The sequence below is a fragment of the Canis lupus genome, chromosome 11 (genome assembly GCF_011100685.1).
Source record: "Canis lupus familiaris isolate Mischka breed German Shepherd chromosome 11, alternate assembly UU_Cfam_GSD_1.0, whole genome shotgun sequence".
NCBI lineage: Eukaryota > Metazoa > Chordata > Mammalia > Carnivora > Canidae > Canis > Canis lupus.
The window spans coordinates 60419149-60436143 of NC_049232.1; the positions used below are offsets into that span (position 1 = coordinate 60419149).

The following is a 16995-nucleotide window of genomic DNA, read 5'->3' on the forward strand; positions in this document are numbered from 1 at the left end:
GGGGCCAAATGAAGAGAAGAGATTATCACAGACTTTTAAAACCAGGGGCTTCAAAATGCATTGTTTGTATGACACATTTTGAATGTCAGTAGCTTCTGTGTTATGGTTTCTTTACTTGGCCCTAAGCTGGAGCTCATTTCTGTTTTTCAGTAATGTATTGTCTTGTTAATTATTTTACTTTCATGTAAAGCATCGAACATTTTAGATATCCTCGCACATACATTGTAATAAATAATAATACCTATTACACCAAAAGGCTTAAGTTTCTTAAAGTAAGTTAACAGTACCATCTACCAAATGTCCATTACTCACATTTTTCTTCATGTACATTCCTCTTGGGTCTGTCTATTCTAGAATTTGTGCTGATAATGAGCTTTTGAATACTGATTCTATATGACACAAGGTCATATTTGAAAGCTTTTTATCAAAATAACTGAAGATGTGATCTTAAATACACCTCATCAATACAGCTGTCTCTAATCTCTGGGGATAAATAGTGACAAATGAGGCTTAGTTTTTGACTTGTTTAGCTGCTGCTGAAACAGAGTAGCTGTTTTAATGGAGCTTTTAAGTGGATAATAGGCATGCAGTAAACATTCTGAGGTATGATAATGAGCTCTATGTATGGATGCAGGACTATATTTTTCACTGTGTTTCTGCACAAGAAAGTGTTTGCAATTTATAAAAGAATCAGAAGTCTATTTACATGGCCACTGGGATGTGTGCTAAATTTCCTTATGCATTTAAATATCCCTATTTTCACACCCACTACAACCATTATTTAGTTTGCAGATTCATTAAACTGTATAATGTGTTCTTATTAACTGCCAAAGAAATCATGTCAAATTAGGTGTGGATTTTTATTACTTTAAAAAAATAGCACGCAATAATGCAACATGCTCAAAATGTCTGAATGACAAAATGGGTATGAGAAGAAAAAACTTTGCATAAAAATCTTTCATCCTAGCCTTCAAATTAATGTATTTAATGTTAATGTACTCCAATTACAGAAAAGTACTTGCTGTGATTTCAGGATAGGTTTGATGAAACCAAATCTAGATTCTCTAATTGCTGAACTCATAAATGATTACGACCAGAATACAGGAGCCATGGAATCCTGACAAAGAAGTAGAAACTCTTGCTCTTGCAAATCTAAAATGTAGTTGGTATAAAGGAAAGATTAGCAGAGGTAAAAGTAAAAGCTATGGTTGAGTGCTCAGACAATAAAATATTCTGATTTCCTAATAAAATCAACAATTGGTTTCCTGAAAATAAGATGATATGAAAACACATACAAGAACAAAAAATTTTATAAGACCTCATATTTCCCATTATATGTACCCTACTGAAGATGAGAGTATGGTTTTGGGGAAACAGCATGGAGTTTGGTGCAGACAATTCTTCCTACATATAACACTTCCTAGCTATGTGGTTGTGAGCAGATTACATATCACCCTTATTCTCAGTTTTCTTCTTATTAAAATGTGGCAGAGTGTGTACTTCTAACTCAAATGATCAGGTGACTTCTGTTTATAACCCTGTGGAGTCAAGATATTCTGAAGGGCCTTCTAAATACTAAACAAATAGGTATTGTATGTATGTATTTGTGTGTGTATGTATGTATATGCTTTTTAAAGCATTACTGGATTATAAGAAATAAAAAAAATTTAATAGCCACCTCTTAATTTTTTTAAATGGAAAACCAAAAGGTCTGATTGCCCCAGTACAAATTCCAGCATCAGAGCTGCTAAACCAGCTACAAAACATTAGCAAATCTAACAATATATGAAATATCCATAAAAATACATAAAAAGGATACATTTTGTACAATTAAGTGACCATATTAACAGACTAAATAAAAAAAAAAACCTATGCAATTATCTCAATAGATGTAGAAAAATCATTTGCCAAACTTTATCATTCAACAAAAAAACTAGGAATGGAAAGGATTTTCCTTAACAGAATAAACAACATCAAAATATAAACCTATAGCTACCATCCTACTTAATGGTGAGAGACTGAATGCTTTTCCTCTAAGATTGAGAAAGCAAGGATGTATCTTATTACCCCTGATCAACATGGAACTATAAGTACTGACTAGCACAATAAAGCAAAGAGAAGTAAGACTAGTAGATTGAATAGAAAAATTGTATTCACAGAGGACATGTTTGTTTATTTAAAAAATTCCAAAGAATCTACAAAAATAGCTCCAATAACTGAGTGAGTTTAACAAGGTCATAGGATACAAAGTTTATATATAGATGTCAATCATATTTCAAAATACCAGCAATGATGGGCAGGTATAGGATAGACACTCCCATTCCAAAAGGAAGAAAGGAGTGACAGGTTTCAACTAAGTCCAAAACCCAGCAAAGCAAACTCCATTCAGCCTTACAGATCAAAAATAATCCTCTTTGGTTTGAAGCTCTGACTTCCAGACCCACTGGAGTGGCAACAAGAATTTGGTTGGAAGCTATCTGGCCTGTTGAGGTGGTCACCAGGATGATATCTGGATCATCCTTGGGGTCCTTCTTCTCTTTTCTTGAAGGACAAGTTCACACACAAAGCCAAATAGCTTTATGGTCCAGTCCTGTAGGGTCTAAGAAGCCCAGCAACCTTCCTTCATTTCATCCCACTTTCTCTGTTCTCCTAAATTCAAACTGGCAGTATCTTCTGGTGTAATCATTCCCTATTCTTTGCCGCCTTTGAGATGGCTAATAAGATCTGTGGTTTATGCTCAAACTTAAACCTCCTTACAAAAAGGACAACCTTGGTGTTCTCATTTTTTGCGATATGGACAGGCTGAGAATTTTACAAGGCTCCAAGTTCTGATTTCTTTATTGCTAAACAATTCCATCTTCGATTTATCTCTCTCCTGTCATATTTTAACATAAGTAGTCAGGAGGAACCAAGCCACTCCTTCAATATTTTGCTTAGAAATCTCAGCTAAAAATCCGATCTTACTGCTTGCAAGTTCTGTCTTCCAGAAAAGACTAGGACACAAACACAATTCAAACAAGTTCTTTGCTACTTTCTAATGGGGATTATCTTTTCTCCATTGTCCAGTCACATGTCTGAGACCTCATTGGAATGGCCTTTACCATCTGTATTTCCACCAGCATTCTGTATGTGATTATTAATGTATTTTTTAAGAAGATGGAAGCTTTTTTTTTTTAAGATTTTATTTATTTATCAATGAGAGACAGAGAGAAACAGAGAGAGAGAGGCAGAGGGAGAAGCAGGCTCCATGCAGGGAGCCCGATGTGGGACTCAATACCGGATCTCCAGGATCACGCCCTGGGCCAAAGGCAGATGCCAAACCACTGAGCCACCCAGGGATCCCCAGAAGCTTTCTTTACAGTTTTCCTCTTTCTATTCTGAGCCCTCACCAGAATTACTTATAAAAATCTTTTTATAGCAATATTGGATTTTGCTAGCATTGACCTCAAAACTCTACAACCTCTGCCCATTATCCACTTCCAAAGCCACTTCCACATTTGTAGGTATTTGTTAGAGTGGAGAGCCCCCCCCCCCACTCTCAGTACCAATTTCTATCTTAGTTCTAGCTCGCGTCATGGGGTCTCTACTCCTATGACTGAATGCAACCTAATTACTTCCTAAAGGACCCACCTCGAAATCCCATCACATTAGTGATTAGGAAGTCAACATATGAATTTTGAGAGCAGAGGAACATTCAATCCATAGCACTGCCATAGTGCCCTACCATAAAATGTATCAAATTATACTGTTATTGCCTGTTCACTTGTCTGCCTTTCCTATTGGACTGTGGAAGAAGATCTTTGTCATTTTTATGGTTGTATTCCGTGCATCTAGCCCAATGACAGTAGGCCCCAAATAAATATTTGTTGAATGACCAAGGAATTGATACATAGAATAGAAAGATAGTAATCTTTTCTTTTTGTAATGAATATTTTAAATATTTATTAATACCTCCCTCAGGAGTAGCAAATGCAATTTTATCATTTTATATTTTTGAGTGAATTTGCATTTCTTTTCATTAATTTATAGTTTGTTATAACTTTTTCCTGAGAAGCAGAGGGAAGGGAAAAATTACTATTAGCTTATAAATAAGATCATTGAAGCTCAAAGCAGGTAATATCTCTTTCAAAAGTTAATGCTAGCTTTCAGATTGAAATCTCCTAAAAATCAGCATTCAGCACACAAAAAATGATTCTTTCAAATGTTCAGTATTATGATGGTTCTTTCTGTGATGTGGATAGAAAAAGAAAGAGCTCCATATTCCTTATAAAGAATTGTATAACTTAATGTGGAATGTGAATGATGTAATTAGCTAAGATTCATACAGCTATTATTGTTGGGGAAAAAAAAGTGTTCTCATTTTTTTCAAAACATAACCCATAGACACTGAAAATATCATTTTCAATAATTTGTTTTTTCCTTTTTCCCAGTCCAAGATGTAGTGAAGTGTTGATGAACTGGTGAGTAATTGTCTTATCATTCATTCTAAATTCTACACAACGCAGACTGCATAAATTCCAGTCTATTATTCTTACAGTATTTATTTCAGGTTGATGTCAATTTACAGCTACAAGAACATTTAATTGAATCTGTTGAAGAAAGGACGTGAAGCATTTCTGGATATACGAAATTACACTGATATTGGTAAACTGTAAACAATCAACCTGTAGGTGCCTTCAAGATCTAACATAAGAGTAATTAGTTCCATATTATTAATTTCTAATTCTGTCTTCTGTTTGTAGCACTAGAAGCATTAGACCAATATGAAAGAGAGAAAGAAAAAGAAAGAAAAAGAAAGAAAGAAAGAAAGAAAGAAAGAAAGAAAGAAAGAAAGAAAGAAAGAAAGAAGAAATCTCTTGCAATTTCATCTCACCAACAAATCCTTTGTTTTCATATTTTGTGTTTTCTGGATCATGGGAAAACAATTTTATGTGTTTGGAAATATAGTGTAGATTTTAATGTTTTTTTTTTCACTTGACATGATGTTATAGACATTTTTATATGTTGCTATTCTTCACAGTAGTACTTTTTAATGGATGGTTTCTAGCTTACAAATTGATATTCTGTTATTTACTGAACCATTTCTCAGTTTTAGACATTAAACTGCTTTCAGGTTTTTCACTGTTATGAATAAGTCAGCAATGAGTCCTTTTGCATGTGATTTTTACTTTTTCCATAAAATAACACGGTGTCACCAATAGCAACAGCAGGTCAAAAAACTTGAAAATTTTCCAAGTTTTTGCTGTTTTGTTTTCAAAAGATAACTACAGTTTATACTCTCACCAGGGTGCATTAGTGCCCAGTTTCAACACAAACTCACTTGCACATATTTGTTAATAGTTGTAAAAAGAGCATTGGATTTTACTTCTTTAATAAATAGTCATACTAGTTTTGTTTCATATGTGACTGTAGGTGTGAGGATTCATCATCCCCTTCTAGATGTAGCTCCCTGACATAAAGACTCTTAAAACAATGACAAGTTTACAAGGGCAGTTGATAAACCTCTGAGGGGAAAATGATCCCACCCCTAATTTACCCTTTCCCAATGTGTTGGTCCATATTCAACTGTGTTTTTGTTTGTTTGTTTATTTGTTTATTTTTTTTGTTTTTAATATTTTATTTATTTATTCATGAGAGACACAGAGAGAGAGGCAGAGACATAGGCAGAGGGAGAAGCAGGCTCTCTGCAGGGACCCCAATCAATACAGGACTCAATCCCAGGACCCCGGGATCATGACCTGAGCCAAAAGCAAACACTCAACCACTGAGCCACCCAGGCACCCCTCAACTGTGTTTGGTAGGGATTCATTTTTCATTTTATTCTTACCACAAAATCACTAATTCAATATTTTTTGATGTTGGAACATGATCTGTATCATTCTGCATTTCATCTTGTAGAGGAAGTAAGGATTGAGATGAGTTTCTGCATCCTCCATAATTGCATAATAGCATAAATATTTCTATTTGACATATAATCTAAAAAATCGTATCAGTAAAATATGAAGAATTACTGCACTTCAGAGCACCACTGAACTTAGTCATGGTTGTATCCATCTTTAAGGTCACTATTGAAACTTTGATTCTAAGGGATTTTTTTTTAATGTATTAAATGTTGATTTTTGTAAAAATAGCTACTGTCTACCAAGTGCCTACTGTGTGCTGGACATTTCTATATACCTTATATCTAATTTTCCCAGAAATCCTATGAAATAGATATTCATTGTCTCCGTTCTGCTGGTTATAAAACGAGGACTCAGAGATGCTAAGTGTCTTGTCCAGGTCCAGGCAGTAGATGACTAAACTGAATTTCACATCCAGTATTGTCTCTCTAACATCTATGACCTTTCAGTTATATTGAGTCATTTAAAAGGGTAAGTATATTTTATCCTCCAAACACCAATTTTTTATAATAAATTATGCTTTGACATTTGTATATTTTAATTTAAAGTTATGAAATTATAATCCAAGTAATCAAAACACTCAACCAATTTACTATTTTTGCTTATAAAGTAATAACAATTTCTTTCCATTTAAATTTTCATCTGAATGCACTAAAAAACCTAGCATAAATAAAAACCACTCTTGGGGCATTATCTCCCAATGCTTTTTTCTGCCAACTGTACTTTGTGGGTAACAGCCTCATTGGCCATTCTTTGAACATGATTTTCACCTTCTTGCTTTTAGACCTTAGCTCATTTTCAACTGCAAGCCTCCTTCTCTATTAAGGGTGCAATCCAAAGAATATCTTCCTTATAATAGCTTTATTAATCATGTCAATCAAAGTTACTCCTCCCTCTTTGCAGTAACTATACTACTTTGGTCTAAACATCTCTATATTATTTATATCCCATGCAGTGTATGGAAAGAACACGAGCTTTGAAGTTACACAGGTGTGATTCAGTATTCACCTCTAATCTAAATCGTGTCACTTTTTTGAAGATCAGTGTGTAATTGTTAACTATTGCTGGGTAGCAAATGACTCCAAAATTCAGTGGCTTAAAACAATAGCATTTTTCGGGTGCTGGGTGGCTCAGTCGGTTAAACATCTGCCTTCGGCTCAGGTCATGATCCCTGCTCCCCCACCAACGCATGCTCTCTCTCTTTCTCTCTCTGAAATAAATGTATAAAATCTTTAGAATAAAAATACAATAAGCATTTCTGAATGCTTTTTTTTAAGAAAATGAAAACTTTTAAGATTGACTTTTAGCAACTTTTAAATATACAGTATTGTATTATTTATTATAGCTTTATTATTGACTTAAAGTTCTATTTCTCTTAAATCTTGAGTAAGCAAGGTGGTTCTTTTGGGCTTGGCTGGGCTTACTTACATATCTGTAATGAGACTTGTATCAAGGGTGCAGCTTTCTTATCTTGGCTGGGTTCCTTCCCATGTTTGGTAGTTGGCTGGCAAGATGATCTATGATAGCCTCAGGTAGGACAACTGGCTCTTTCCATGTAATTTCTCATCCTCCAGTAAGCTAACCGGAGCTATCTGTGAGAATAGAATGCCAAGAGAAAGCAAGTGAAAGATTTCCTAGAGACTGAGCTCAGAAATGATAGTCAATTCTACTGCACCCTGTTGACCAGAAGCTAATCAAAAGTGAAGTTTAGATTCAAGTCATGGAAGCACTTGATGGGAGGAGCTGCCAAAATCAGCGTAATGGGAATGTCTACATTTCAGAGCTACTGTAAAATAAGATATGATTAAAAAGTACTTGGCAAATGCTTTGAATATATAAATTTGATACATGTTAATTATGTGTTCCTTATACATCTTGGTGCCCCATATCCTATGCATGGTAAGTCTACAAGAAGTACCAAATGAATGGATTATAGAAATATATAATTTAGAGGACTTTCTGAAAAGTTTTAAAAATATTTTAATAAAAATATGCAATTAAATAGACACCTTATTGCCTCAAAATTGGATTTAATTCAAGTTATGTAAAATACATAGCAAAATAAAAACTGGTGCTAAAAGCCAGGACAATTTTAACCATTTTTCTTCAAACTCTGGTTTCTTAATTTATATTTTTATGTCATATAAAAAGTAGGAATTTTAAAAGGAGGTATTTGGTCATTTTCAATATATAATTTGTGCAGGACCATTATTTTTAGCGATAGATTTTCTTTTATGAAAGTGAAATAGAGTATATAAATTCTGCATCGCATGCTGAGAGAAAATCAGTATGGCTACACACTTCTCATGCTTCAAGGATTTTTAGTATAATAGAAATCTACAGGAACATAACACCTTCGAACTTCACTGCCTCAATGTGTCTTAGACAGACATGGTAAGAATGCATTCTTGTAAGTTTTACTTGCTGAAATAAAGCACACATAGGGTTTAGTAGCCAAACAAATGTGCTGACTTTACTTACAATTTTAGAAGCTACCTTTTTTGTCAAAGAGCTTGGAACAATAATCTGAAAAAAACAAATATGTCAATTTTAGAAATGGGTAAATTACAGAAAATTGAAATACCTGTGCTTATATATGTGGTAAAACTCAGAGCCAGAATATGACTCATACAAATGGATAAAATTTCTCTCATTCAATAAGAGGATAAAATCCTCTACAATAATGAAATCCATAATTTCCCTAATTCATCTCCTCTTACAGGTTCAGATGTTTCTACAGAATCCTGAAATTCTAATTCAATGTTTCTAACATTTGATTGGCATCTTATCTTTTATACATGTTAAAGGCAATTTTTATACTCATTAAAAAATATACAAGTTTGAATATGCAATGCTTTTTAAATTAGTGTTTCAAGATTAAGTAGTTAAAAAAAACTCAACAATATTGAATACCATAATAAAAATCATGTGTGTAGCATCTGGTTTTATCATACTTTCACATTATTCCATATTTGCTTTTGTTATAGTTGGGGTTCTCTCTACAATACTTGCATTTCCATGACCTTTGCTCCTTCTCAGAGGTAGTCTCATTAATTCAATATTTATCATTTTTAATTAGGTTTTCTACTCTTTCTATACTTGTATTTATCTCTAAACAATATATATTATAATTTTGCAGAGTTTTAAACTTTATATAAATGGTATCATATTACAGGTATTATTTTGCAAAGTGCTCTGTTTTATTTAACATTATGTTTGTGATCATCATCCGTATTAATATATATTTTGCTCTGTTTTATTTATTTTGACTGCTTTATATTTGTAAGATTCTATTCCATGACAAAATCACACTATTTTTTTCTCCTGCTGATGGACACTTCAATTGTTTCTAATTCTTCCCTTTTTCAACTAGTGCTGCCATAAATCTTGAGCATATTTCCTTTTATACACATATCAGAATTTCTCCTAGAAAAGAAGCTGCTGAGTTGTAGGGAATATACACTTTCAACTTCACTAGATATTACCAATTTACAATTCATTCACTGTTTATTAGAGTTCCCTTTATCCACATTTTTTTTTTTCTAAAGTAAGTTATGTGCTTTCTCATTGTCATGGAACATACTATGATCCTTTTTCCTCTTTGATCTCAGGGTATACTCAACTATGTAACTGTCAGATTCTTTCTTCATCAAGATCATGGATCATATTACACGCGAGAGAGGAACCATATCAGTTCCTCCACCACAATTGCAGCAAGGAAGACATTTCATTCTGTGGGAGGAAGAAATCAGGAATGCTGAGTAGGGGCACCTCTCTCTGATCCCATATGAAGGAAATGTTTGAGTAAAGGACTATCTCCAGGTGAGTCCTCTGCAAATAAGCACACAGATCTCACAGGACAAGACTCTTGGTACTATGTAGCCTGGGAGTCACTAAACATCCTTACCTATCTACCCCCAGGTTCTCCTAGAAAGCCTTATATTGAAAAGCTCATTTTGTCTTGGGAATGAGGCACCTTCGATATGTGTTGTGTTACTGTCCAAGAGTTAGCAACATTTGCAATCTCCCCCTATCCCCCCAAAAGTGATAAACTGATTCTGCCTACTGATCTGATTCCTATGTTCTGTGTAGCATCAAGTTTGCCTGGTTACAGCAAGACATTAACTCCTTCAATTTCTAATTGCCTAATTTACTATAGGAAAAGCAACTGGGAATAAGAGGGAAAGCATTTTCTCAACATAGCCAGAAAGTAGCAAATCCTGAAATGTAACTTGGTCCTGCTTCTAGAAAAATGCTTTTTTTCTATTATACCATTCTTCCAAAATGATTCCCTTTACGTTCTCTAGTTTTTCCTCTGAGTTTTGTGGGTTGGTTTTGTTTTGGCTTGGTCTAGCTTTTATATACATATTTTTTTTTCTTGAGAAAATTGCGTTTATAATGTATTTCTAGAAATAATATTATGTAAACATAAACTTTAGTCTCAGTATTATATAGGTCCTCTGCATGGAATATTCTATCCCCTGTCAACTCTTACAAGCCATAGAATTTCAGAGCAAGAAGGGATCCTCAAAAAGTTGTCTCAACACTCTCAATTTCCAGATACAACAGAGATGAAAAATTAAATATAAAGAGGGTATTGCCCAGTGTTTTCCTGCTCAGAACAGGCAGAGCCACAGTCATAGTATTTTTTTCTGATTGTAACAGTAAAGAATAAAATAAAACTAAACTACAAAATCCTACCAAACAGAGATAACTACTATTAAAATATCATTGTCTGCTTCTTTAATCAAAGTACCCATTAACACAATAGGTAACTAAATTGAATATTAATTTAATACCACAATTATTATTGTAATCCACTTAGGTTTAATTTCATTCTAGACATTTTTTAGATATGTGACCTTAAGCAAATTATTTAATCTTTCTGAGCCTCAGTTTCCCCATCTGTAAATATAGGGGAATAGTTTTGAGGATTAGATGTAATACATGAGAAAACTGAGAACAATATCTGCCAATAATCAGTGCTTGATAAAGCATAACTATTCTAAGTGAAAACACAGACTGTGTGGTTCATTATAATAGGAAAGATACTTTTATATTTCATTGTGTATTCTATTTGGCTATATACACATAGTTCTACATAAGATACTCAATATTTTTTAAAATATGTATGTGTTTCTCTTTCTTTTTTATAAAGTAGACTCCATGCTCAGTGTGGAGCCCAACATGGGGCTTGAACTCCTGACCTTAAGATCAAAAGTTGGATGCTTAACGGACTGAGCTACCCAAGTGCCCTCAGTCTCCCTTTTTTATAAAGGGATCTATCAGATCAATCAGAAATTTGAGCTATGTTAAACATAATTTTATCTTAGGAGTTGGCATCCTACTGGGCCACACCCCAAAAGTAATTATGTCCTGGAACAGACAGTTCAGTGGAAGTATTTCCACCACACACCCAATCACATCTTCATCTTGAGCAGTTAGATTTATGTGTGCATTAAAGGTCAAAAAAAAAGTGACAAGGTCTACAAAATATGACCTTAGCTATAAATAAAAAATTTCTATGTTAATATTAAGAATATGTATATAATAACAAACATATATTTACATTAGGAGAAAATATACCAGGATTTTATCATGTACTTTTCTGAATTCCCAGGATGAATTATGGTACTTTTATAATAAGAAAATTCATAAAAGGAAAATGAAGGGATGTTTTCTCCCTTCTGTGAATTGTTTATATATGAAACATAATACATATTTTTTAATTGAAGACAATGACAAATCTTCAGGTGTCCAACTTAGACTGATTTAAGTACTTTATATCATGAGTTAGGCTGCCTCTTCCTGGCTTTACCTGTGCTGTCCTAACAGCCTTATCTCCTTTTCTTCTTTTGCCTCCAACACTCCATTATCACCTAAAGAAGAAGCTTAACCATATCTTCAGATATAACTTGTTTCTTCTCCTGAATTAAGATCTTATTAATTACTAATAATTGGCCTTGTCTATCTTTGTGACCTACTGTGGCTTTAATATATATATATATTATGAACCTGAAATAATTTTTTGTACCTTTCCAAGGATATGTCTGTACCTTGGGATTACAAATTCTAATTTATCCTTGTTTCCCCAGTATTTAACAGAATAGGTGCTCTGTGAACATTTGTTAAGTAAGAAGAAGAAAGAGGGAGAAAGAAGGAAGGAAAAGATTGATTGTGTTAATTTGGAAACAGACTACTGTAATGGACGATAGAGTTTCTGCCAAGAGAATTGTCTTTAAGAATGGGAAGAATTAGTCCGAAAAGAAACTGGCCCCTTTCCATGTTAAGTTTTTATTTGTATCCATCCTAACCCAGCTATGATTGTGTGTAGGTCCAGGGAGAATGAAAGGAGCTGTGTATCAATTGAAAGTTCTATTTCACTCGACTCAGTAATGATTTGGAACACAAATATTTCTGCTGTGGAATACTTCTTTTTACACCTGAACATAACATACTTCACAAGTGCAGAGGTATTAGCATAGTGGCAGCAGTAATGCTGGCTTATGCCATATGGGATACTGGACATAGTGCCATTAAATAAAGACAAAGCAGTTTTAGAGGCCAGCCCCTGGGAAATCTCCATGATATTAGTGATCCTGGCTATGACATCAGCAAATCTTGAAAATGGCTGGTATTCAGTAAGTAGTGGTGGTAGAGATGACCTGATTCTAAGGCCACTAAGAACAATCTCTGCTTAGGGCACATGTATCTTCCTGGGGCAGTATCTCTGTAGCATTGTTGAGGCTGGTGGCTGTGGATTCTTGAATATTAGTTAAAAGAATTTAATTAGTTAATTTATTCAATTATTTATCATATATTCAGCTAGTGCCTACTGTATGTAAATCATAGACCTAAGTTTTTCAAAGTGCTGGACATACACTAGGGAAGGAAACAAGTGAATTTTCTGTTCTCATGGAGCTGAAATTTTAGGAGGAAGAAGCAGAAAATAAGGAGATGAGCAAATAAGTAATATAATTTCAGGTATATATACTCAGGATAAGAAAGAAAGGAGTCAAGGATGACTTCTAGGTTTTGGAGAATGTTTATGCCATTTGCTGAAATATAGAAGCATAGGGGTTTTAGTGGGCAAAATCAGGTATTTGGTTTTGGACAAGCAAATTTTGAGATGCAGACTCAATAGTAATGGAAATGTTGAGTAAGCAGTTGGATAAGGGAGTCTGAAGCTTGATGGATAAGGGGGATCACAGCAGTGACTCTCCAATGCAGCAAGTCTGGAATTAGGGATAGGAACATTGGTAGTACAGCCTGGAGCAGTAAATACGAGCTGACTGCCGCTGGCCCTCTGGACTGACTTGTAGTCCGTAAATCCCACCTAGAGGCATTCCCATATGTGTTCAAGGACGGTTACTCTGAAAGGAAAGGAGCTGGAATTGGTGGAGAAATTGGTGGGGAGCTTGAAGCAAGTTAGATTTGAGTGCTAGGGAAGCCTGGGTGGCTCAGTGGTTGAGTGCCTGCCTTTGGCTCAGGATCCTGGAGTCCCAGGATCGAGTCCCACATCGGGCTCCCTGCATGGAGCCTGCTTCTCCCTCTGCCTATGTCTCTACCTCTCTCTCTGTTTCTCTCATGAATAAATAAATAAAATATTAAAAAAAAGATTTGAGTGCTAGTGCTGAGGTGATCTCATTGATACCTCCAACCTTAGTAAGGTATGGTATGTTCTGGTAATAAATGTACATGCAGAATGCCATATCCTTGTCCAACCAAGTGTCCCAATGTGATTATACATTTTTACTGTATAATTAATTCACAATTAACATTTATTAATGTCTGCAGATTAGTGATGTTATACTAGTGGAGACAGTATGGGATAATAGGAGGGCACTGGACTTGGAGCCAACGTAATTTTCCTTTAATGAAGAACTTGTTGCCTCAGCTTCTGGGAGTCCTGTTGGCAGACAGTATTCAGCTGTCACCACCTTCAGTGATTGCTTCAGCTGCAGAGAACTGTGTCTGCTAAGTTCATACCCCTTCCTCGGGTAGCCCTCATCCAAAGCAGGAAGATTGCGGGCAGGCCACAGAAAGAGCTAGGCCTGAGAAGCCCCAGCAGTTTTTATACTGGATGTTGGAGTCATCCCAGCCCAGGCATCAAGCATGTGAATGAGACCTGTGAGGTGACCACAGCTCTGGTGATCACATGATTGCATGGTCCCAAGTAAAGATTGACTAGCTGAGCCTAGTCAGTTCTCAGATAAGCAAAATAAATGAGTGCCATTATCTTAAGACACCACTTTAAGGTAGTTTGTTCACAGCTATTAAATAACTGCAACAATAATCATTTTATTTCTTTCAGCCTCAATTTCTCTATATATGATATGGGAATAATTGTGTTAAAACTACCTGGACCTATCTCATGAGCATGTTGCGGAAATAACTTTAATAGTTTATGTAAACTTGCTTTATAAGCTGTAAGAGGCATAGGACATGCAATTTATTGTAATTATCACCATAAATCATCATTAACTTGGAAGACAGTATACAGAATACCAAGAAAGCATGGCTTCTGATTTCAAGGAGCAGTAATACTAGCTTTCAGTTCATTATAATTTATCCTAAGCACATAAAGATTTGTGGTGCTATATATGGAAAAAAGTTTTTTTTACATGTAAATAGAAGGGTCTTAAATGGGAGGAGGGGAAATGAAAATCAAGAAGGGTTTAAAAACAATAAAAGACATTCACTTTTCCTTATCTAACTTTTCTACATAGGTTAAATCAGAAGAATGTTCTCAAGTGCACTTGTAGATGGCACAGATTTGTCCTGCCTAGCTTCAAACTTGACACTTAATTTCCTCCTTCGCACTCACTTAACATAGCCTGTATCCTGTCCTTGTTTTCTTCTCCTATATACTTCAAATGCCTGTTATCTCCAACTAGATACAAGTGTATTTAAGGAAACATTCCAGAGATTTTTCATAGTTATGCTCCAAGAGTAACAATCATAGCACTTTTTAAATAGAAGGTACCTAACAGGTGTTTATAAAATAAATACAAAATCTAAACAGTGCAAATATGACTTGAAAGTCAATAAAGGATCAGTGATTACTTACTACCAAGCTTTTTAAAAATTTCATTGAAAATGAGAATTCAGCTAACAGTTTAACCAGATTTTTTCTTTAGATTTTTTATTTTCTAGATTTCAAGATTTCCCCCGAGGCTTCATGAGTGCAGTCTGCCAATTATTCCAGCCCCTGTGGCTGTCTTGATTTTCCAGGCATCGTTGGGATTGCACTTCGTGAGCCCCCTGTGGTAAATAGTTGTGGAAAATTGTGAGTGTAAATAATGTTATTTTGGGTGGAGCTTTTTAAATTCTGGTTTTAGACCAGTCCAGAGCTCATGTTCCCTCTGGCAGAGATGTGTGAGATTCTTTTTTTTCTTTAAGATTTTATTTATTTATTTTAGAGAGCACCCGCATGCGAGCAAGGGTGGGGGGTAGAGAGAGAATCTCAAGCAGACGCTGCACTGATGAGGCATAGGGCTCAATATCCTGACACTGAGATCATGGCTTGAGCTGAAACCAAGAGTCAGTTGCTTAACTGACTAACCCACCCGGGTACCTCTCAAGTGGTTAAATTGAGAAATTTTACACACACACATACACATTTATTTAATTTCTCTAACTGCTTGAGGCACCCAGGTGCCTGAGAAATATAAGGTTCTAAGGGAGGGACTATTCCAGTAGACTACCTCCCTTAGTGATTATAACAAGCAGCAATACCTCTTCCCTCTGCTGACCTACAACGGATATATAGCATGAACAAGAAATAAGCCATTGCTTTTTAAGCCTTTGAGTATCTTTGTTTTTGTTTTGTTTTGTTTTGTTTTATTTTCCCACACATATCTTCCAGTTATAATCTTACTGATAAAGCCCCTAACACTTAGTGACCAGAACTGATTGATGGGCTTGGCAAAGCTTGAGGACAGCCGCATCGCAGCTTAAGTACAATTTCTCTCCTTTCCAGGTCTTTGTCAGTGGAATATAAATTGGTCTAGTAATTCAGCACTTAATTTGAGGTGCCAACTTGTTACCACAGAGACCAAAAGCCAGCACTTCTAATCACATATACTCTTTAGGCTTTCCAAATTCTATGTTAAATGTTGTTAAAATAGCCTATAGTGTCTCCAGTTATATCTGGAGTTTCCTTAGGGGGTTCCCCAGAGAATACAGAGAGTTCAAGAGATTGCTATGCAGAAAGTTAATTCGGGAGTGCGGTCCAGAACACCTGTGACAAGTGCAGAAAAGAGAAAGGCCCCAGGGAGATGCTGAACTGAGATGTAATCACCAGGTCCCTGCTGACTGTATAGGGAACTGTCTAGATGACCCTTTATATTTGTCTGGTTGAAGCAAAGGGGCTTTGTGTCTGTGCATCAACCAACCATTGGATGTAGCTGATCACAGAAGAGGAGGTATAATTTCCAGCTCGGCAGCTTTCTTCATGGGAGAGCAGTGTCTGAGGAGAGGCTTAGCTGTGTGCTATCACCAGCCACCGCTCCTGGCAGCTGAGGGAAATTCTGCCTCTGTCCTGAAGGGGATTCCATGTGGTACAACACAGCATCCACTACAAGAGTAATATAGATTCCTAATAAAATCTTTGGAGGCTGTACCAGGTTATCACCTATGGAAACCATTGCTTCTTAGTTTTTGCCCACAATGATCTGTCCACCTGAACCGTTGTTTCCCTACATCCAAATGTCAAAAGCATATTACCCTTAAGGATTCAGCTCAAACACCATCTAGGAAAAACCTACCAGGAAATGATGCTGTTTTCAGCCATGATTTCTTCCTTCCTCTTTTGTACTCTCTTGGCACTCTACACCAGACCTGTATTACAAGTTTGCTTTGAATGGGGAAAAGATCCACTAAGTGAATGACTATGAAGCTGCTCCTCAAACCTGAGGCATAGAAAAACTAAGATGGTAGATGGTAGGGGGGGATAACATGAGAAATTCAGATAGGATACTTCAGTGCCTATTTATTTCTCTGGGGTCTCACACCAATGACCCTAAGCCTGGGAGTCCCAGAATATCTGCTGTCCATGTCATGATTTGTAAACTAGGTTCTTCTTTCTTTCACC

General features: G+C 35.6%; 1 long non-coding RNA gene across 2 annotated transcripts; it reads left to right on the top strand.

Annotated features, from left to right (window-relative positions):
* The first annotated feature begins 2904 nt into the window (after positions 1-2904).
* On the top strand, positions 2905-14164 carry LOC111098113. Of its 2 annotated transcripts, XR_005366435.1 has the most exons (6): positions 2905-3125; positions 4431-4460; positions 4538-4666; positions 8888-8941; positions 9512-9722; positions 13698-14164. It is a non-coding gene; the product is annotated as an uncharacterized LOC111098113 (long non-coding RNA). The 2 variants fall into 2 exon arrangements; XR_005366434.1 differs by lacking the exon at positions 4538-4666 and having other exon boundaries at positions 13698-14162.
* Positions 14165-16995: the final 2831 nt, after the last annotated feature.